The sequence below is a fragment of the Brienomyrus brachyistius genome, unplaced genomic scaffold (assembly GCF_023856365.1).
Source record: "Brienomyrus brachyistius isolate T26 unplaced genomic scaffold, BBRACH_0.4 scaffold43, whole genome shotgun sequence".
NCBI lineage: Eukaryota > Metazoa > Chordata > Actinopteri > Osteoglossiformes > Mormyridae > Brienomyrus > Brienomyrus brachyistius.
Window position 1 is genome coordinate 2,492,275 of NW_026042318.1, and position 24,326 is coordinate 2,516,600.

The following is a 24,326-nucleotide window of genomic DNA, read 5'->3' on the forward strand; positions in this document are numbered from 1 at the left end:
AAAAAACACAAAAAAAACTATATATATATATATATATATATACATATATATTTATGGGTGTATCGAGACTAGATGGTCATTATAGATAACTAAGGTGCACTAAAATTGGGTGAGCAGACAAGGAATGTCACCCAGGTTGTGTGACAATTATTTTATATATATGTATATATATATTCCATCCACCATCCCTCCTTCACGGAGAACTGCGTTATTTTTATTGTCTATTGCAAAAAAAAAACACAAAAAAAACTATATATATATATACATATATATTTATGGGTGTATCGAGACTAGATGGTCATTATAGATAACTAAGGTGCACTAAAATTGGGTGAGCAGGCAAGGAATGTCACCCCAGTTGTGTGACAATTATTTTACATAGATGTATATATATATTCCCTCCACCACCCCTCCTCTACGGAGGACTGCTTTATTTTTAATATCCATTGCGAAAAAAAAACACAAGAAAAAGAAAAACTATATATATATATATATATATATATATATATATACATATATATTTATGGGTGTATCGAGACTAGATGGTCATAATGGATAACTAAGGTGCACAAAAATTGGGTGAGCAGGCAAGGCATGTCACCCAGGTTGTGTGACAATTATTATTTATATATATGTATATATATATTCCATCCACCATCCCTTCTTCACGGAGAACTGCGTTATTTTTATTGTCTATTGCAAAAAAAAACACAAAAAAAACTATATATATATATACATATATATTTATGGGTGTATCGAGACTAGATGGTCATTATAGATAACTAAGGTGCACTAAAATTGGGTGAGCAGGCAAGGAATGTCACCCCAGTTCTGTGACAATTATTTTACATAGATGTATATGTATATTCCCTCCACCACCCCTCCTCTACGGAAGACTGCTTTATTTTTAACATCCATTGCGAAAAAAAAATTACAAGAAAAAGAAAAACTATATATATATATATATACATATATATTTATGGGTGTATCGAGACTAGATGGTCATAATGGATAACTAAGGTGCACTAAAATTGGGTGAGCAGGCAAGGCATGTCACCCAGGTTGTGTGACAATTATTTTATATATATGTATATATATATATTCCATCCACCATCCCTCCTTTACGGAGAACTGCGTTATTTTTATTGTCTATTGCAAAAAAAAAAAACACAAAAAAACTATATATATATACATATATATTCATGGGTGTATCGAGACTAGATGGTCATAATGGATAACTAAGGTGCACAAAAATTGGGTGAGCAGGCAAGGCATGTCACCCAGGTTGTGTGACAATTATTGTATATATATATGTATATATATATTCCATCCACCATCCCTCCTTTACGGAGAACTGCGTTATTTTTATTGTCTATTGCAAAAAAAAAAACACAAAAAAAACTATATATATATATATATATATACATATATATTTATGGGTGTATCGAGACTAGATGGTCATTATAGATAACTAAGGTGCACTAAAATTGGGTGAGCAGACAAGGAATGTCACCCAGGTTGTGTGACAATTATTTTATATATATGTATATATATATTCCATCCACCATCCCTCCTTCACGGAGAACTGCGTTATTTTTATTGTCTATTGCAAAAAAAAAACACAAAAAAAACTATATATATATATACATATATATTTATGGGTGTATCGAGACTAGATGGTCATTATAGATAACTAAGGTGCACTAAAATTGGGTGAGCAGGCAAGGAATGTCACCCCAGTTGTGTGACAATTATTTTACATAGATGTATATATATATTCCCTCCACCACCCCTCCTCTACGGAGGACTGCTTTATTTTTAATATCCATTGCGAAAAAAAAACACAAGAAAAAGAAAAACTATATATATATATATATATATATATATATATACATATATATTTATGGGTGTATCGAGACTAGATGGTCATAATGGATAAATAAGGTGCACAAAAATTGGGTGAGCAGGCAAGGCATGTCACCCAGGTTGTGTGACAATTATTATTTATATATATGTATATATATATTCCATCCACCATCCCTTCTTCACGGAGAACTGCGTTATTTTTATTGTCTATTGCAAAAAAAAACACAAAAAAAACTATATATATATATACATATATATTTATGGGTGTATCAAGACTAGATGGTCATTATAGATAACTAAGGTGCACTAAAATTGGGTGAGCAGGCAAGGAATGTCACCCCAGTTCTGTGACAATTATTTTACATAGATGTATATGTATATTCCCTCCACCACCCCTCCTCTACGGAAGACTGCTTTATTTTTAATATCCATTGCGAAAAAAAAATTACAAGAAAAAGAAAAACTATATATATATATACATATATATTTATGGGTGTATCGAGACTAGATGGTCATAATGGATAACTAAGGTGCACTAAAATTGGGTGAGCAGGCAAGGCATGTCACCCAGGTTGTGTGACAATTATTTTATATATATGTATATATATATTCCATCCACCATCCCTCCTTTATGGAGAACTGCGTTATTTTTATTGTCTATTGCAAAAAAAAAAACACAAAAAAAACTATATATATATATATACATATATATTTATGGGTGTATCGAGACTAGATGGTCATTATAGATAACTAAGGTGCACTAAAATTGGGTGAGCAGGCAAGGCATGTCACCCAGGTTGTGTGACACTTATTTTATATATATGTATATATATATTCCATCCACCATCCCTCCTTTATGGAGAACTGCGTTATTTTTATTGTCTATTGCAAAAAAAAAAACACAAAAAAAACTATATATATATATACATATATATTTATGGGTGTATCGAGACTAGATGGTCATTATAGATAACTAAGGTGCACTAAAATTGGGTGAGCAGGCAAGGAATGTCACCCAGGTTGTGTGACAATTATTTTATATATATGTATATATATATTCCATCCACCATCCCTCCTTTACGGAGAACTGCGTTATTTTTCTTTTCTATTGCGAAAAAAAAAACTATATGTATATATATATATTCCATCCACCATCCCTCCTTTACGGAGAACTGCGTTATTTTTATTGTCTATTGCAAAAAAAAAAAAACAAAAAAAACTATATATATATACATATATATATACATATATATTTATGGGTGTATCGAGACTAGATGGTCATAATGGATAACTAAGGTGCACAAAAATTGGGTGAGCAGGCAAGGCATGTCACCCAGGTTGTGTGACAATTATTATTTATATATATGTATATATATATTCCATCCACCATCCCTCCTTCACGGAGAACTGCGTTATTTTTATTGTCTATTGCAAAAAAAAACACAAAAAAAACTATATATATATATACATATATATTTATGGGTGTATCGAGACTAGATGGTCATTATAGATAACTAAGGTGCACTAAAATTGGGTGAGCAGGCAAGGAATGTCACCCCAGTTCTGTGACAATTATTTTACATAGATGTATATGTATATTCCCTCCACCACCCCTCCTCTACGGAGGACTGCTTTATTTTTAATATCCATTGCGAAAAAAAAATTACAAGAAAAAGAAAAACTATATATATATATACATATATATTTATGGGTGTATCGAGACTAGATGGTCATAATGGATAACTAAGGTGCACTAAAATTGGGTGAGCAGGCAAGGCATGTCACCCAGGTTGTGTGACAATTATTTTATATATATGTATATATATATTCCATCCACCATCCCTCCTTTATGGAGAACTGCGTTATTTTTCTTTTCTATTGCGAAAAAAAAACTATATGTATATATACATATATATATATATATATATATATATATATATATATATATATATATATATATATATATATATATATGGGTGTATCGAGACTAGATGGTCATAATGGATAACTAAGGTGCACTAAAATTGGGTGAGCAGGCAAGGCATGTCACCCCAGTTGTGTGACAATTATTTTATATATATGTATATATATATATTCCATCCACCATCCCTCCTTTACGGAGAACTGCGTTATTTTTATTGTCTATTGCAAAAAAAAAAAACAAAAAAAACTATATATATATACATATATATTCATGGGTGTATCGAGACTAGATGGTCATTATAGATAACTAAGGTGCACTAAAATTGGGTGAGCAGGCAAGGCATGTCACCCAGGTTGTGTGACACTTATTTTATATATATGTATATATATATTCCATCCACCATCCCTCCTTTATGGAGAACTGCGTTATTTTTATTGTCTATTGCAAAAAAAAAAACACAAAAAAAACTATATATATATATATACATATATATTTATGGGTGTATCGAGACTAGATGGTCATTATAGATAACTAAGGTGCACTAAAATTGGGTGAGCAGGCAAGGAATGTCACCCAGGTTGTGTGACAATTATTTTATATATATGTATATATATATTCCATCCACCATCCCTCCTTTACGGAGAACTGCGTTATTTTTCTTTTCTATTGCGAAAAAAAAACTATATGTATATATACATATATATATATATATATATGTATATATACATATATATATATATATATATATATATATATATATATATATATATATGGGTGTATCGAGACTAGATGGTCATAATGGATAACTAAGGTGCACTAAAATTGGGTGAGCAGGCAAGGCATGTCACCCCAGTTGTGTGACAATTATTTTATATATATGTATATATATATATTCCATCCACCATCCCTCCTTTACGGAGAACTGCGTTATTTTTATTGTCTATTGCAAAAAAAAAAAAACAAAAAAAACTATATATATATACATATATATATACATATATATTTATGGGTGTATCGAGACTAGATGGTCATAATGGATAACTAAGGTGCACAAAAATTGGGTGAGCAGGCAAGGCATGTCACCCAGGTTGTGTGACAATTATTATTTATATATATGTATATATATATTCCATCCACCATCCCTCCTTCACGGAGAACTGCGTTATTTTTATTGTCTATTGCAAAAAAAAACACAAAAAAAACTATATATATATATACATATATATTTATGGGTGTATCGAGACTAGATGGTCATTATAGATAACTAAGGTGCACTAAAATTGGGTGAGCAGGCAAGGAATGTCACCCCAGTTCTGTGACAATTATTTTACATAGATGTATATGTATATTCCCTCCACCACCCCTCCTCTACGGAGGACTGCTTTATTTTTAATATCCATTGCGAAAAAAAAATTACAAGAAAAAGAAAAACAATAATGGATAACTAAGGTGCACTAAAATTGGGTGAGCAGGCAAGGCATGTCACCCAGGTTGTGTGACAATTATTTTATATATATGTATATATATATATTCCATCCACCATCCCTCCTTTATGGAGAACTGCGTTATTTTTATTGTCTATAGCGAAAAAAACACAAAAAAAACTATATATATATACACATATATATATATGGGTGTATCGAGATTAGATGGTCAGTATGGATAACTAAGGTGCACTAAAATTGGGTGAGCAGGCAAGGCATGTCACCCCAGTTGTGTGACAATTATTTTATATATATGTATATATATATATTCCATCCACCATCCCTCCTTTACGGAGAACTGCGTTATTTTTATTGTCTATTGCAAAAAAAAAAACACAAAAAAAACTATATATATATACATATATATTCATGGGTGTATCGAGACTAGATGGTCATTATAGATAACTAAGGTGCACTAAAATTGGGTGAGCAGGCAAGGAATGTCACCCCAGTTGTGTGACAATTATTTTATATATATGTATATATATATATTCCATCCACCATCCCTCCTTTACGGAGAACTGCGTTATTTTTATTGTCTATTGCAAAAAAAAAAAAACACAAAAAAAACTATATATATATACATATATATTCATGGGTGTATCGAGACTAGATGGTCATTATAGATAACTAAGGTGCACTAAAATTGGGTGAGCAGGCAAGGAATGTCACCCCAGTTGTGTGACAATTATTTTACATATATGTATATATATATTCCCTCCACCACCCCTCCTCTACGGAGGACTGCTTTATTTTTAATATCCATTGCGAAAAAAAAAACACAAGAAAAAGAAAAACTATATATATATATATATATATATATATATATATATATATATATATATATGGGTGTATCGAGACTAGATGGTCATAATGGATAACTAAGGTGCACAAAAATTGGGTGAGCAGGCAAGGCATGTCACCCAGGTTGTGTGACAATTATTTTATATATATGTATATATATATATTCCATCCACCATCCCTCCTTTACGGAGAACTGCGTTATTTTTCTTTTCTATTGCGAAAAAAAAACTATATATATATATATATATATATATATATATATATATATGGGTGTATCGAGACTAGATGGTCATAATGGATAACTAAGGTGCACTAAAATTGGGTGAGCAGGCAAGGCATGTCACCCAGGTTGTGTGACAATTATTTTATATATATGTATATATATATATATATATTCCATCCACCATCCCTCCTTTACGGAGAACTGCGTTATTTTTATTGTCTATTGCAAAGAAAAAACACAAAAAACTATATATATATATATATATATATACACATATATAGTTATGGGTGTATCGAGACTAGATGGTCAGTATGGATAACTAAGGTGCACTAAAATTGGGTGAGCAGGCAAGGCATGTCACCCAGGTTGTGTGACAATTATTATATATATATATGTATATATATATTCCATCCACCATCCCTCCTTCACGGAGAACTGCGTTATTTTTATTGTCTATTGCAAAAAAAAAAACACAAAAAAAACTATATATATATATATACATATATATTTATGGGTGTATCGAGACTAGATGGTCATTATAGATAACTAAGGTGCACTAAAATTGGGTGAGCAGGCAAGGCATGTCACCAAAGTTGTGTGACACTCATTTTATATATATCTATATATATTCCCTCCACCACCCCCCCTCTGCGGAGGACTGCTTTATTTTTATTTCCATTGCAAAAATAAAAAAATGTAAAACACAAAAAAAACCAAAACGAAAATAATAATAATAAAAATAATGTGTTTGAATGTGTGTGAACTATATAGAGATATATATATACACATACATATACAGAAATATATACACACACACACACATATATATATATATACACACACACACACACAGACACACACTCACATAAACACATACACACACTGTGTACAGTCTTATGCAAAAGTTTGGCACCCCTTGACAAATAACATCTTTTCAATTACAAAAGCAACAATATCAGTTAATACAGTCTCTTTAGGAACTGGGGGAAAATACACAATATTTTCAGCAAACATTGATGAATAGTTACTTTTTGTGCCATAAATTGAACAAAATTACAAAATAAAAACATTATTATGGCACTCTGCAAAAGTTTGGGCACCCTACGTAATCAGTACTTAGTAACACCTCCTCTGGCAGATATCACAGCTTACAAGCGCTTCTTATAGCCAGCTGAAAGGCTTTCAGTTCTTGTACTTGGGATTTTCTCCCATTCTTCCTTGCAAAAGGCTTCTAGTTCTGTAATATTCTAATATACCAAGGGCTGTATTGTCAAATAGGAGATCGCCAGCATCTGGCGCATCTCCCACCTGAGAAAACTGTACTACAATGCCCTTGATAGTGTGTAGAAACACACTCGTCAGTTCTAGTCCTCCTGTAACAACGCAAAAGGACTGGCAACCCTCAGGTATTTATGCGTGCGATTGTATGATAAATTCACCCTGACAGTCTCACACTTCTCTTGGCACCAACAGGTCTCATGGAATATATAAAAGGCAACTGCAACAATTATACTCGGCACTAAACATCGAGGCACGGAAATGCAGCAGAGCTTGTGTATTTCTCAGGATGCATTCTAGTAAAATGCCCGGAAAATGAGCTAAAGACATATTTCAAGGGGCACTATATAAAACCGATGGAAATTTTACTGATTAAATAAAAGGAAAAGCATCGTTTGAAAAATCACAAATGTTTCTAAGATTCAATGCATCGCTTTTTGACCACATCATAGCGATGAACACATCATTGTTCCTGACAATGCCCTAATACAGAAATAAAACTTTATGTTGGTAAACTCAAAAAGCCTTCACCTGTCACACTGGCTAACGATCTCAAACGATTATAAAGCAGCATTTTGAAAAGCGCTGTTTTAAAATAACAGGTACAACACTTACCTTGTCTTCTGGCCAAATGCTTTTCACGGCTTGGCACTCCAACGGTGCTGAAACGAAATTTGTATTTCCTCCCACTTCGTTGGCCCTTCAGTTCTTCTTTTCTCCCTTTGGATGTTTTTTTTACTTTGCATGTTTTTCCTTCTTCGGATATTTTTTTTTTTTGCTTATTTTTTTAGACGATGTTTTTTTCGTCTTCTTTAAAAATTGATTTTTTTCGTCTTCTTTAAATATTGTTTTTTTTCGTCTTCTTTAAAAATTGATTTTTTTCGTCTTCTTTAAAAATTGATTTTTTTCGTCTTCTTTAAATATTGTTTTTTTTCATCCTTTTGATGTTGTTTTACGGAACAAGAGCCGTACAGTGTTACTTTATCAGGAGGTAGCGCCAACTGAACGCCTTGAAGCAGTACCCAGCTCTTTTATAGGGAGCGTCAACCCGAAGTTCTAGAACGTTGCACTCACTTTTCATTGGTTTCCCAGCTATGCTGTCAGAATAATGTTTGCTGATTGGTCAAAAATGTTAAAACGTACCCGAGTACTGTAAAAAAACTCAAGATCTTGCTACCCTACGGAGCACCCATAAGGTGATTTTTTTTTTTATACGTTATATGCAGCTATTTGTAGCAGGCCGTAATTAGACTAATCCACCCTTTGTCAATAAAGCCAACAAGAGAACAGGTTGCCCAAAGTTTGCTCAGGTACACGCCACAGCACAACCTTAAAAACACATCCAGCACAAATCACACTAGTGAATGACACAGCAAATCACAGCAATAAAAAAGACCCCTATGGGCAATCCAGCACCCAGACTACAGGTGCCAAAAGGCCCAGCCTGCCTAATAATGAACCCAAAATATACATACAACAAAGAAAAAGACACAAACAAAAAAGAAAATAAAACTAGCCAGCTGCTCCCACTAAACCCCGCTCCAGAGGCCACTAAGCCGGCTGGCTTGATAATACACGATACAACCTCAGATAAAACATATTAAAGCAACACCAGGGAGGGTTACATCCAGATCCTTAAAATGATCGACCCGTAATTCCACCTTGAAAACCCCTAAAGAACAGTAGTTTACCCCATAACTCACTGCCCCATTCAAACAAAAAAAAAAACAGGTTTTTGGGGTAACCTTTAGGTCAGCTCTTCAAAACCAGGTATGAGGACTCTTCAGCTAATCAGTCCTCTAATTAGAAATCTAATTAGGGAGTTGCAGCGAAAACCTGCATACACACCGGCCCTTTGCGGATAAGATTACTCATCCCTGAAACAAGCAAACAGAAAGGCTGCTACACTGCAAATTCAATATGCCCGCCGATGCTCCACCAAATCTATCAGGACCCTGGCTGTCTTTCCCGTGCCTGCTCCTTTGCCAATATGCCCTACCATCGGAACATGCACAGCCATCTCGCCCCGGCTATACCTCCAGTCCTAACTGCAGTTCCTATACCTGCCTATAATTGCCTGGCTACAATCCATCCCCCAAAATGAAATTGATGACCCAACGATCACAGCTAAGAATTCTATCCCCAAACCACTGGTCTTCCTCCCCAACCGAACGATCATTCACTGACCGTGGTAACTTATAAGGGTTGGTATGATGACCAGTGGTGGACCTCACCGAACGTTTAACTGGTCTCTACACCTCGGGGGGGACATAACCTCCTCCATTATATGAGGCCTACTTGTGGATGCTCTATTGCGACCCCTCCCACCTGCCCTGTCCCCGTAAAATCACAGAGTCCTCATCCGATTCCATTTCTGTTGCCCCTGTGGGCAACCCAGACTCAGGAGACATTACCAGAACATCTTCCCCTGACATAACAACCCCCTGTGGTACTGGACGCAACTCTGTTCGGTGAACTTGACGGACAACCCCGTCCCCCTCCATTGGAGTTGCAGAGTAAACTGCACCCTGATCTTGGGGACACCGAACTACCATATACAAACAGGCATCCCAATGATCCTGTATTTTACCTCGAACATGGTTCCGCAAACACACCAACTGACCTTCATCAAACCCCTAATCATTAACCAACTCATTGTGTTTCCGATTTCGTGGTGTGGCTTGTTCCTCCAACTAAGCCTTCACATACTCTTGAAGCACCTGCAAACTTTCCTGATGGTTTTGTACCCATTCCTCCAAAGGTCCACCATCCTGACTGATCCCGGCAGGAGCCTGAAGATAGTGTACCGGTAATCGAGGTTCACAGCCAGACCTTAAATAAAAAGGCATCATCCAGTCATTTGGTGGGGTGTAGTATTGTAAGCTTCTCTGCTGGAGGAAGTGTGCGAAGCAAATTGTGCAAAAAAAATATTAAAGCAACACCAGGGAGGTTTACATCTAGATCCTTAAAATGATCGACCTGCAATTCCACCTTGAAAATCCAATTACCATATAAAGGATACAAGATGTAAAGATGACAAATGACATGGCACACATTTGTTGTTTACACTGTTGTGTCAGGTTAATTGAAAGCTGAAGGATCTTAGTGTTTACTAGTCTAAGTAACAGAATGTCTAAACACTGTGCTTGCCTTTATGGGTTTTTAAGCAGAACACATAGGTATAGAAACATATTAACATTACGTTTCACGATTCACTGACTGGAGAATAGGAGAATATACACATCAATATTACTACTTAAGTTAACTAACCCTAATCCCAACCCCTATTGGCACGGAGCCCGCCAGGGTTCAGGTGAGATATAAATCTGTAATCTGTATCAACGGTTTTGCTATCCATACCCACCCTATTAATGTTAGCTTCCCAGGGTTTCTTGTTAGACAAGCTCTGTGTCTCTCTATACCCCCATTTACTGCGCGACTGATTGTCCATTTATAAAGAATCAAATAGGGTGAAGATGGTTTTAGTTTACAATTACTCTGGAAGGTGACCAGATTTGAAAAAAACTAAATACCATGCCTACGTGTATGTAATCTCCATCACAGTCCCCATTTTCCCCATAATCCTCGTTTTGATAGTGCCAATTTGTGTAATGTGAGTTTTTTTTTTTTTTTTTTAAATTGTTACAGAAGAACATACTGGATGCCACATGTGTACAATTACCCCTTTCTAATTAGTGGGGTCCGTTGTGTCAGCTACAGCCTTTACTAACATACACATAAATATACAGTCTTACAGCACTTTTGTTTTCCTTTTGTATTTAATGGTTTTCCATTTAGGGGGCAGCATGGTGGTGCAGTGGTTAGCACTGTTGCCTCACACCTCTAGGGCCCGGGTTCGAGTCTCCACCTGGGTCACATTGTGTGTGGAGTTTGCATGTTCTACCCATGTCATCATGGGGTTTCCTCCAGTTACTCTGGTTTCCCCCACAGTCCAAAAACATGCTGAGGCTAACTGGAGTTGCTAAATTGCCCATAGGAGTGTATGCATGAGTGAATGGTGTGTGAGTGTCCCCTGCGATGGGCTGGCCCCCCATCCTGGGTTGTTCCCTGCCTAGTGCTCATTGCTTCCGGGATAGGCTCCGGACCCCCCGCGATCCAGTAGGATAAGCGGTTTGGAAAATGGATGGATGGATGGATAGTTTTCCATTTGAGGAATTTGCAAAAAACTGCAGTGCATGATGGGTAGGATCTAAAGGCTGCCTAACGTCCTTAATTTGTTTGCAATTTCGCCAGGTAGGCTACCTTCTTTAAACTGCGTTTTGTTAGACTACACATTTCGAGATGTTTTATTGTAGTCTTGGTAAATATATATATAGTTTAGCCTAACCCAGCCACTTAAGGGAGCAAGCCAGCTCAGGTAGGTGCCAGTCCCAAGCCCGGATTAATGGAGAGGGTTGGCGTCAAGAAATAAAGAGAAATAAAGACAACTAATACTCCTAGTTTGCAAGATCTGACTGCAATGGCAGCACTGCCACAAGGGTGTGGATAAATCTATACAAATATCACCTGCATGCACATTACTTCTTTTACAATAACCAACTCCTGATTCATACTGTTAGTCGTGAAAAAAAAAAACTATCGTGTACATAGAGGCCCTGTGTAAAAAGATAACTGCCAAAGAAAAGATCAAAAACATTTATTTCAAGGATTCAAAGTTTTTATGGTCATGTACAGTGTACAGTGCAGTTCTTATTTGATTAACTTGAATGTCTCCACAGACTAGACGATTAAACAAATAAAGCAGCGCAACATTACAGTAACTAATAACAAATAAACAAAGCTCACGAGTACTATTACAGTATTTATATCATTTATTTAAACTTAATTTTACCAGGTAAATTAACTGCAAAGCAGTTACCACTGCTTTACCTGCTTCTCAGGAGAAATAGCAGATATACAAACGTCATGTATGTGACTAAATTCTTAAGCCAATAAGGGCAAAGTTGTGTCGTCAAAAGACGGATCCAGTTTGTGCAGCCGGTTAAGAGGTGCAGCGTGATCTGTCCTGCTCTCGCGAGGTTTTTGTACGATGTGACATGGTGACATAATGCAGCGGTTGATAAAAATCTAACCACAATGCATTGCGTCAGGACCAGAATGTATTGCTTTAAGCCAGCGCTGTATATGGGTACATGAAGTGGAAAGCACCCAATAACAAACATAACATTTAAAAAAAATCTACAAACTAGTGGGAATATAAAATAAAATAAATGTGTCTGGGCAAATTGGTAAGTTAAATTAAATCGTTTTAAGCAGTGTTAAGCAGTGTGTGGTTTTAAACACGAGTAGCATGTACCGTGTTGACGGCGCATGAACGTATCTTGGCAGCACATGTAAAACTTAGATTTGCAAGCGGGATGTGAAACAGCATTTAGGTGTTTAAAACAGCGATAGAGTGCGTGTTTGTTCACGCAGTTACAATGTTTGGTTGTTATTTCTGTGGAACATCAGTGCAAACCCTTAGGGAACATGTTTTACATGTCAAACTTCACCGTAATGAACCACGATGCGTGTTCAAGTGTGGCGCTACAGATACGTTTCGTTCATATGGGGCATTTAAGGCTCATTTTTACCGTAAACATAACACAGATTCATATATTAATACTACAAATGCCCTTACGGTGTTTACGTGTAATATGTCTATGTGCCAGCGCCATTGTCGCGATGTCAGATCACTAACAGCTCACTTAAAGGAACATATAGCCGAAGGACGTGTTGTGACATGTCCGGTGACAGGACGCGACCATACGTTCACTGTAAGGTCGTCGTTTACAGCCTACATGTCCAGGAAACACAGACAATGTTCTGTGGACAGTATAAGAGCTCTTTATAAGGAGACAGTTTCTCAGTTTCTTGAAACTGAACCGTTAGTTACAGGCCCTACAGAGAGATTTAGTGAGACTGATGAAGGTGAAGTCCATCTTACAGAAAATTTCAGTGACCTTTTTCTTAGAAATATTTCTCTTTGCTACTTGAAATTACATGGGCAGTTTCTTCTGCCAGCATCAACTATACAAAATATTATTGAAGAGATGCTAAGCATACATGAACTAGGACAGACATATACTTTGAATAAATTAAGTGCATTCCTGAAAAGTGACTTAACTGAATTAACAGATGAGGTTATTGGTAGTATATGTGATGTTGTGAAGGAATCTGACCTTTTCACCATTAGTCATGAAGGACCAATGAGAACCAATTTTTCAAGAACTAGGGCTTTTAAACAGATGTTTAGATACACAGAACCTGTAAAGTTGTACTTAGGAAGGGATGAAACAAGGTCACAGAGGTTTGCCTACTATGTTCCATTGAAAGACACTTTGAGACATTTACTGGAGTCAGACTTATGGCAGAATTGTGCTGCACAGGGTACATACGTACCATACACTGATGTTCTTTGTGATGTCAGTGATGGTCAGGTATATAAAAACAATGAGTTCTTTTCTCAAAACCCATCATGTCTAAAACTAATTCTATATCAAGATTCTTTTGAGGCGGTGAACCCATTAGGTTCAGCAAAAAGCAGCACAAAGTAGTAGCTGTATATTTGTCTCTGGCTAATTTACCACCTCATATAAGATCAAGTACAGACCACATGTCACTTGTAATGCTGTGTCAAGAAAAAGACTTCAAACACTTTGGCCATGACAAAAGTTTGAAGACCTGGAAGACAATGGAATAACGGTGGCAGAGGAAAAAGTTAAAGGGACTGTTTTGTGCATTGCAGGGGACAATTTGGGGTCTCATAATATCGGTGGATTTACAGAAAATTTGAGTTTTTCTGAATATTTCTGCAGGTATTGCCGGACAACCCGAACAGATTTTCAAACAGATCCAAATGCATGTGGACCTCAGCGCACTCGTGAGCACTACAAATCTGCAGTAGACATTTTACAGTCTGAGAAACAACAAAACGTTGAAGGTATAATATCTGAGTCCATTTTTAATTCATTGAATTACTTCGATGTTTGTATGCCTGGCCTGTCACCTTGTTTAGGCCATAACATTTTTGAGGGTATCCTTTCCTATGATTTAGCCCTTTACCTGAAGTACTTCATCAAGCAGAAAAAGTGGTTCACTTATTCAATTCTGAATAGACGCATTAAGAAATTTAAGTACAGTGGCTCTGATGCGTTGAGTAAGCCATGTGCAGTAAACTCCAATGGAGTAAAGCTTTCTGGTCAGGCTGTTCAGAACTGGAATTTTCTAAGACTTCTTCCTGTGATCATGTGTGACAAGGTGAAAGAGCCCACAGATGATGTTTGGCAGTTGACCCTTCAGCTAAAAGACATTGTGGAGCTGATTTGTGCACAGAAAATTTCATTGCCAGAGGTTGCATACCTTGACGTTCTTATCCAAGAATATCTTGCTTGTAGATTTTCTCTCTTTCCAGGACATAGGTTAAAGCCTAAGCATCACTACTTGCAACACTACCCTGCACTGATTTTAAAGTTTGGTCCTTTGATCAGGTTGTGGACAATGCGATTTGAAAGTAAATAAGGCACCAGGGCAACAACAGTCAGAACAGCATCCATTTCACAGCTAGTTTTAAAAATTGCTTTAACGCAGAGTGATTGCAGGAAATAAGTGAACTGCTTAATATTAATTAAATTATCAAAATGTGCTAATAATAGACATATTTGTCAGTCAGACATTGTGCTTTTTAATGAGCAGAAGGGATACATTAAATCACGATTATATTGTCCTTACTGTATATATTTTAAAATTTTTCCCCTCAATGATATAAATATTTTCCCCCCTGACACATAATCAGTGTAAGCACACAAACACGTTGGCCGGTTATCCTATTCATTCAGTTCCACGGACAGTGACCTGTGTTACTGTACTGTGACATCTGGTTCCTTCATTGGCTCTGAATATATTTCTATAAATGACTAAATGGCTCTGTTGTAGAAATTTCCAGCCAGAGACTTGGTTCTTATATAACGAGAAGATTTTATTTTTACTCGGACTGAGAAGCTACAGAAAATCAGCTCTGCATGTGATCTCCCCTTTACTGCTCAAGCAGAGCACACACACATCAGCAAGTCCATACAAACAACTTCTCAGGACAGTTATAGGGCCTTCAGGAAGAGTCAGACTGCAGTGCCATTCAGAGATACCATTGTCTAAGACTTGCACTAAAACATTCTGAGCACTTGGGCATATTTAAACAAAGTAGTATGGCACCTGTGTCAAAATCCATCCCTGCCTTGTCCTGTTCACATGTCACTGGCCATCCTATTCTCTCCTCTGTCTTGTACCCCTTAGCCCGTAGTGTGTTTGCCTGCTCATAGGGCCACCATGTGGCTTAACGGACCAAGTGGTTGGCCACCGTTCCTGACTCCCCTTTTGGTTGTGGGTTTTGAGGATATCAGAGGGTCTGTGTTTTCATGATTGTCCCCCAGGCCACCATGCAGCTCAGCCCTTGATTCCAACTACAGTAGAAATCAGGTGGTTCTCAGTCTACTAGGACTGTATAACAGGATTCTCCACCCATTCTACCTTTACTCCTTCAGCCGCATACATGAGTCAGACCTATAGGTTATTCAAATGTCGTCCTGCCAAATTTACTGGACAGGAAGTGGACACTGCAAATGAATCTGTGAATACTCCAATACCTACATCTTCACAAGTTACATTAAGGGGTTTGGTACAGTAAATGGTTGTGAGGTGGGATTTCTTCTTGATGTCTGTTTGTAGCCCGTCCACTAGCAGCGGCTGCTGTATTTATCACACCAAGTAGGGAACGTATATTGCTAAATTTTCCTTAGTTCAATTACGCTTGACTAAGCTAATTACGCTGGCTATGTTGTTTACATTCAGAAGGATGCCGCCATATTGGGTTATACACAGATGCCACAATAGCTCACACTCACATTCCCTCTTCATTATTTTTCTAAATACACTCTATCCTGCCTTGTCTCCTGCAACAAGATCTCACTCCCTGTATCGAGTAAAGTCTTTCTAATGATTGAGCAGATTTCTGCTTCTCTCCTAACCATGGACATCCAAAGTAAGATGAAGCAAAATGTTAGGGAATTTGATAACACATGGTTACTCTTTTGGTAACAGTGACTTTGGTTTTATTTTGATAGATTTAAACCACATAATATGGTCTTAACCTTGTTAATCTGTCCTAAAAACAAACTTTTGTGTTACGGGAGAAAAGTGCACAGCTGCTCGGATCAACCCCAGCTAAGCAGCGCATATGGGAATCTTTTCAAAATACCATGTGAGTCTTATGCAATTTACCCAAGTAATATAAGCTCTTTAGATGACGCTCAAATAATCAATTCCCATCAACTTAGTGTCAGAACACAAACTCGGTGGCAAAAAAAGTGAAGCACAACAGACTAAGTTGTGAAAATGAAATCTGCATGTGATGAAAGGGCATGTGACTGTATCGCGATGATTATAATCGTCAGATCAAACGGAGTTGGCGGTATGGCCACACTGCTGGTCCCATGTCAGTAGGGTATAGCACACCCCTGGGCCCGGATACCACTAGGATGTCACTGGTGTACCACTGTGCCGTCAGAGTGTGGTGTGTCACTCCACAGCGTTGGCAGGATTGCTCTTCTCCCTGCGGCGCCACCATACGCACACGACGGTCATCTGTGGTACTGCAGAACTGAGATGTATCGCTGAACATGGTAGGACGCCAGTCGTCATCAGTCCATGCCTCCCAGTGACTACACCACTCCAAACGCAACCGTTTCTGTGCTATTGTGAACGGCAGCCTATGCATGGAACGGTGAACCCGTAGTCCAGCTGATGCCAGTCATCACGACACGATGATATAGGGTGTTGTAGAGAGTCCAGTAGCTGTGTCCATATATCAGGCGCAGGTGTCATGGGGATCTGTGATACTTGGAGCACAATCCGACGATCCTTCCTTGGCGTGGTCTGTCTTGGATGACCAGAAACTTCACGACGTGTGTGGATGCCTCACGTGCCCATTGGTTTCAATATCAGGCCACTGTGATATCCGCATGGCCCACATGCAATTGCAGCATATGACCACCTGGCTTCATGTAAACCTGCAATGCAACCCTATCAAAATCTGTCAAGTGCCGTTAACCCTGTCTAATGTGACTACGAGGCATCCTGTGTCTGGTGATTAAACATGCCAACTCCTTGCAATTTGAATCATTTACATATCTGTCGCTGGTCTGCACATGCACCAAATTACATCTTTAATCGGATAGTTACTTCTGGGTTCTCAACTTTTTTTTTCATAATACCCCTTAAGTGTATATGCCCTTCACTGATGAGAAATTCATCAACATCTAAGTCCTACATTCATGTACAATGCATATTAAATGAATATTTTGTCACTATTAGTTTTGATGTATCTTTGAATGCACTCAATTGAATCATGGACATTGGTTCCAAATGGGGAAAAAAAGAGAATATTCTGAAAAGGAAAAATCCTTCTTCGGTTGATACATTCACTTTGTGTTCTGAGAGTTTTTCCCTTGAGTGCCTTGTACAGTATGTCTAGTGTATTTTTGGTGTGAATGTGGCCATAATCATACAAGGAAAAAAACACTGACTTGTAGTGAACATGTAAAACCGCAACATGCAGTGTCATATATAACTGAAATTAGAAATACTGGATTGCCTGAGTTGCATGCCTGTGTGTTTTTTAATATGGGCAACATGGTTCCCTGAGATGCCTCAGTGTTGCTCACCACCATCTCTAACACGCAGCCTCACAAACCATCTTAAAACTACTGAAAGAAATAATTAATTGGCTACACTGCAGCTCCACTGTTTTCTTTGGCACCCCTGCATGTCCTGCATTGTGTGGGGAAAAAAGCTGAAGGCTGAGGAATGTTACATAACACAGCTAGAATGCAAAAACTCTCTCTGGTGTAATTCACTGCGTAAAACCAATGGTCCTAAGTGTGGTGTCTTCTTCATAACACTCCCTGACTTTTGTATCTGTGACCATGAGATAGGGTGGCCTGCTTTTCTTCCTTCTTTGACTAGTGTTCCTCCTTTTCCTCCCCAGTCCTGGTTGGAGGGTCAGGCAGCATCACCTTGTTTTAATAGACTCAAGTGCCATTTATCTTGAAATTAGGCTCAAGTGCAGAAAATGTTCTAGCAGAAGTCTTTGACAATCTCTGAATTACACAGAAATCTGACTTCTTCTGAAGCTGTGAAATTGTTCATCTGTATTTGTTGCATTGGTACTTGTTGATGTGCGTGTGCCCTGCTTAAGCAGTAAAGGGGAGATGACATGCTGAGCTAGTTTTCTGTAGTTTATTTTCTTTGTCTGAATAAAAATATTCTCTTCATATAGGAACCCAGTCTCTGGTTGGAAATTTCTACAAAAGAACCATTTAGGTATTTCTAGAAAAATATTTAGAGCCAATGAAGGTACCTGATGTCATAGTAACACAGGTCACTGTCCGTGGTGCTGAATTCTCTACTTGATGGGCTGGTGCTGAATGAATAGGCCAGCTGGTCAACATGTCTGTGTGCTTCCACTGACTGGCACTCAGACATATAATGACTTTTAACAATGAAGGGGGAAAAGTCCAGATAAGAAATTAGGTAACAATAATTAATAATCATAGTTCTCATTTATCATGATGTAAATTTCAAAAACCTTTTCTGACTATTAATCTGCACGTTGCAATAATTTAATATTACCTAACTTGCTGTAACGTAAAGTGAAAAACAAGTTTTAAAACTAGCTGTGAAATTTTTGATGCTGTTGACCTGAATGTTGTTGCCGGAGCCTTAGGATACGTCTCTACACATAAGTGAGGGGATGGATGCACTATTCTATGGAGGCTTCTGAAGAGAATAATTATCCCAAATTTAAATTGAGAGAGATGATTAATTCCTTTTTAATGCAGTCTGCATGAAGAGCCCCAGTTCTGCCGTTGATCTTTTGCATGGATGCTATCATGTATTAGTTTACTCTATGAAATTTAGTTTGAATTTTGATCACATGTCAAACTAAAGCATTTTGGACTGGATTCCCGAGTTCTTTTTAACGCTGTTAAGTTACATTTTTATTTCAGCATAATTACAAGATCCTGCAGGGAAGAAATAAGTCAGTTACTTAATAAATGACTATAAAGTAGTTGCTGCAGTATATATTCCATAAATTTACTGAACTGGAGTTTTATGCATCCTTACAAAGTAATAACTGTAAGTGTTCTTTAAGTATGAAAGAGTTTAGGACATTGTCACCTGCAGTGGACGGCCACGTGTCCCCATAATTATAACTTTAGATTATATTTCTGCATGACTGAGTATTCACTGAGTACCTGGTAGTGTTGGATGATATTCACGTCTCATATTTACCATTTATATCAGTCTTCAAAGTGTGTGGATTATTAAGGTTGGTCTTGGTTGTTTTCTTCCCTGGAGAAACAGAAGTTTAATGCCATGATGCCACAGCAGCTCGCCGTTCCTGTCAGTACGGTGGAGGTAAGAGCTTGAAACATTCATCACGCCTGGATATGGGACTCAGCTTTTATTCTTCCATAATACCCCCTAAGTACCTCACTGTACTCAGTCTCAGTACTGTTTGGTAGTAAATTAGTTATTGTCACTGACTTCCACAGATTATGGCAATTAAATGGCAAACATGATGCAGACATATAAATACCGTGGGCTGTTTGCAGTAAGTTGGGCTTAGGGTTAGTAATGGGGCTTTTTCCACTGACTTCTGCTTCTGTGCCCTTTCTTCACACTGCTGTTCAACTGTCCTCTTTATAGGAGGGAGGAGCAGCGCAAATGCAGCCGACAGATATAAAGCCATGTGCTGGCAGCAGACGCTTTGCACCCCTTAATAGCATATCTGTTGCTGGTAAGACTGTCTGTGCTGCCGGGCATCTCAGTAACCAGGTGAAACTCCGCAGGTAAGGACAGGACAATGTTGTGTTGTTTTCCAGTGAGTTTCCTGTGTGTAAAGCCAGTTTTGGGGTCAATGTGGAGCCTGGTCCAGTCATGAGCTGGGGAGACGTGACCAAGGACTCATTCACAGGCTGCACTGTTACTCTTGTGTCTTTTCATTCAAAACTCTTTCTTTTTTTATTTCCCCACAGTGTCCATCATCTTGAGCAGCACCGGCTGTCATTTAGCACGAAAGATGCCTGTTCAGTTTTCCATCTGAACAAGGGCCCTCTGGACCCAGGTGTGCACTACATGAGCACTTTGTTCCTGACTCCTTATCAGCGTTTCCATTTACACTCTCAGCCAGTCTTTAATCTGCAAAGTTACGCTTGGTGAGATTTATACAGACACGAGTAAAGAGGATCTTTTCACTTTTCCCAAATTCCCTCTAAGTCTGTATTTTCACCTCTTGAATGCTGGGATTTGTAGGCCCAGCTCTTCACCATAACAACATCACCCTCAATGCTAGAGAAACCAAGGAGCTGATCCTGGACTTTCGCAAACGGGTGACTCCCCAAAGTCCTATCTACATCGCAGAGGATGCTGTAGAGGCTTCAACAGCTTCCAGTTCCTCGGGCACACAGCTTCTGGCGGTCAAAGGCATCGTCTTCAGATGCTGCCTCAGAAAAGCAAGCAGCACCTTGAGAGACTCTAGCCACCCAGCACTGTCACTTTTCACCTTCCATCCATCCATCTGCACAAGCATTTCCAGATTTAGAGACAAGTTTCCTCCCCATTGCTGTTAACCAGCCAGTGACGCTGACATTTCCTCACACTGCCACTGTTACCTCATTCTGTACCGTTGCTGTGTCTGTCTATGCTGGTGCCATTACTTTAATTTTATTTATATAGTATTATCACTGGTTATACTGTTGAGGTGCAACTACAGACAATTTTTCTTTGAATTAATCTAGCGACTATTTTCCCAAGCTGTTGATTCATCAAAGCTATTATTTTTCCTCCAGAAAATCAGATTGACCGTTTAAGTTAATATTATTTAAGAACAACACAAACTACGTCATTGCGGGGTTTTAGATAATGGACACTATACAGATATTTTTTTCACCCACCATTCAATAAGCAGATAAGTAACTTGTCTAAAATATTTAGATTTGTATTGTGATGCCCAAAAGTTAGTAATCTGTATAAAATCAGTGTATCTTTGTTTTTTAAATTTGGTTCTGTAAATCAATGTAGAATAAGCCCAGATTTTAACCTAAAAATTTTCCTCAAATGTTTATTCAGTGGAGATAAGTACAACCTCTACAGATAGGCCTACACCCGTTTTGGCAGTGTCTCCGGATCCCATGACAAATAATGCCTTCAGTACATCCTCCTCAACCCACACTGAAAGCAGAAGTGCTATGGGCTTTGCAAACGGTTTGCCGACATCACTCCTATACGTCCAATGATGACATTCACACCGTCTCCAGGGCGATGTTCCCTGACTCGCAGGGTCACTTGTGGTAGGGATAAAACCGCTTTTCTTGCGCGATTTGGACTCGCTCCATATATTAAAAGGGAGCTTCGTTGTCATGTTTGACGTAAGTATGAACAGGACCATCAAAAGAAAACAACTGGATGTGCATGTCAGGTATTGGGTAAATGGCGAGAATGGCTCTCGAGTGCAGTCCTGGTTCTGGGATCACAGTACATGAGCCACTCCACTGCTGAAGACTTACTGGAGAAGTTTAAGGTAAGCCATTCAATAACATTTAAACTATTAACGAACCCATGATTTTTAAATATCCATGGTTTATCTTTCCATGTGTTTAAATGGGAGAACCATATTTATTGGTAAGCATATTTTAAAGATTTTATTGCTGCTTCATGGCTTTTGCTGCAAAAAAAATAGTTCATTGAGGAAATAGAATGTTTAAGTGTTGTGTGGCAACATGTACAGCTGGTCCTGCATCACTCTGTCGGGGCTTATTCCACGAGAATGACCGCCTCACTGAACATTATCCCTTACATAAGATTGTTTCATTAGCAAGTCTTCTGTACTAGTGTATGCTTATGTCCTTGCACTCCTTATGTTGCGTGAACTTAATATATGAAAACTATTTGACTGCAATATCTCAGTATAGTGCTATAAATATCTAACTTTTTACAAATTTTTTTTCTCCAGTAATTTCAGGAGTGTACAAAGGAGCTCAATGTAAAACATTTGCTCTCCTTGTCGGTGGATGGACCTGCGGTCATTTGGATGTTCGCAGAGCTCTTGCAAAAAGACCATGGTGAGCAATTTGCTGGGACCCAGTTAATTGCAGGAAGCTGTGGCCTGCATACCCTTCACAACTCATTCAAGATTGGTTTTGAAGTGTGGATGGTGGAGAAAGTTCTCAAAGCCCTACATTTTCTTTTCCAATCTGCACCAGCCAGAAGAGAGGACTTCACAGCTGCAACATCATCCTCAAGATTCCTTCTACCTTTCTGTGGGCAACGGTGGCTCGAACATTTGCCAGCTGTCAAACGAGCATTGGAAGTCTGGCCCTCTGTTGTGAAATATGTGGACCTTGTGAAGTCAGAAAAGGTGAAAAACCCAGGGACATCTTCTTTTGACTGCATTTCTGAAGCCCGAATGGATCCCCTTCTTCTGGCCAAACTACATTTTTTTCATGGCCCTATCACAAGCATTTCAACCATTTCTTGCTAAATACCAGACAGGTGTTCCCATGATGCCCTTCCTTTGGAAGGACTTGGCAGAATTGATCCAGGTAAATATTCACCACCACAGTAACAACAGCAATAAATGAACATGCAAAGACGCACATGTGAACTTAACTCTAATTTTAATTTTATTTTCAGACTCTCCTTCAGCGCTTCATCAAACGAGATCCCCTGCCTCTCACTCCATATAAGCTGGTCAGACTTGATGTCAGTGATCAAAAACTCTGGCTCAGTCCAAAGGAGGTGGATATAGGAATGGCTGCAGCAGTTGTCATAAGGTGGGACTTCTGTGAATTCACTGGTATCTTTACATACAAATGTATCAAACAATTGTGAAGTAAAAAATATGTGAATAACATGGAGTTTGAGCTGGTTTGACATGTACAGCTGAGGTAGTGTTAACCTTGGGCTGAGTGTGCAGAAAGATTCTGGAAATTTGACAAACCATCTTTTTGTCAGAGACAGTCAGGAGCCAAAGGCAGTGGAAGTGACCTTGGTGTCCTTCAGATTAAAAAAAACTGCCAGATTGTGCTCTCAAAAATGTGCAAAAAGGCCTTGGATAAATGCCCTCTGAAGTACTCGATTGTACATAAGATGACGTGCTTGGACCCAAACAAAATGCACACCAGCCAGATAACTGCCAGCAGAAAAGGAGAAATCTCATGCAGAAGTTTGCGCAGGAGAATCGGTTGGCAGGCAGGATATCTGCTGGTAAATCATAGGAATTAGAATAGGATAGTTCAGAATATTATTGTTAAATTATGCTTTTCTTTTTTCACATCTAACTGAATCAGGGACGGATTACAAACCGGACCAGCGGGGCCGCTGCCCAGGGGCCCTTGGGGTGCAGGGGGCCCGTGGGCCCCAAGCCCAAAACAATTTGCAACGCTTATCAACAATGTATTTTCGTTTGTCTATTTTAGAGGGCCTACATTCTTTGATCCTCTGCCTACAAGGGCCCCTGACCCTATAGGGAGGGTGTTTGGCTGCCAAGGGCCCTTGACTTATGGTGGTTGTGGTGGTGGTGCTGGTGGTGGTGGTGGTGGGGGGCCCTCGCGAACGTTTTACCCAGGGGCCCACACAACCCATAATCCGTCCCTGAACCGTATAGTGTTAACACGTAGATTTTAGCAGT

The 24,326-nt window shown here is 38.4% G+C and overlaps 1 long non-coding RNA gene across 1 annotated transcript; it reads left to right on the forward strand.

The window, feature by feature from the left end:
* Nucleotides 1-22,636: 22,636 nt before the first annotated feature.
* Nucleotides 22,637-23,429, forward strand: LOC125722861 (uncharacterized). Its single transcript, XR_007386673.1, has 3 exons — nt 22,637-22,758; nt 22,900-23,238; nt 23,330-23,429. It is a non-coding gene; the product is annotated as an uncharacterized LOC125722861 (long non-coding RNA).
* The last annotated feature ends 897 nt before the right edge of the window (nt 23,430-24,326 follow it).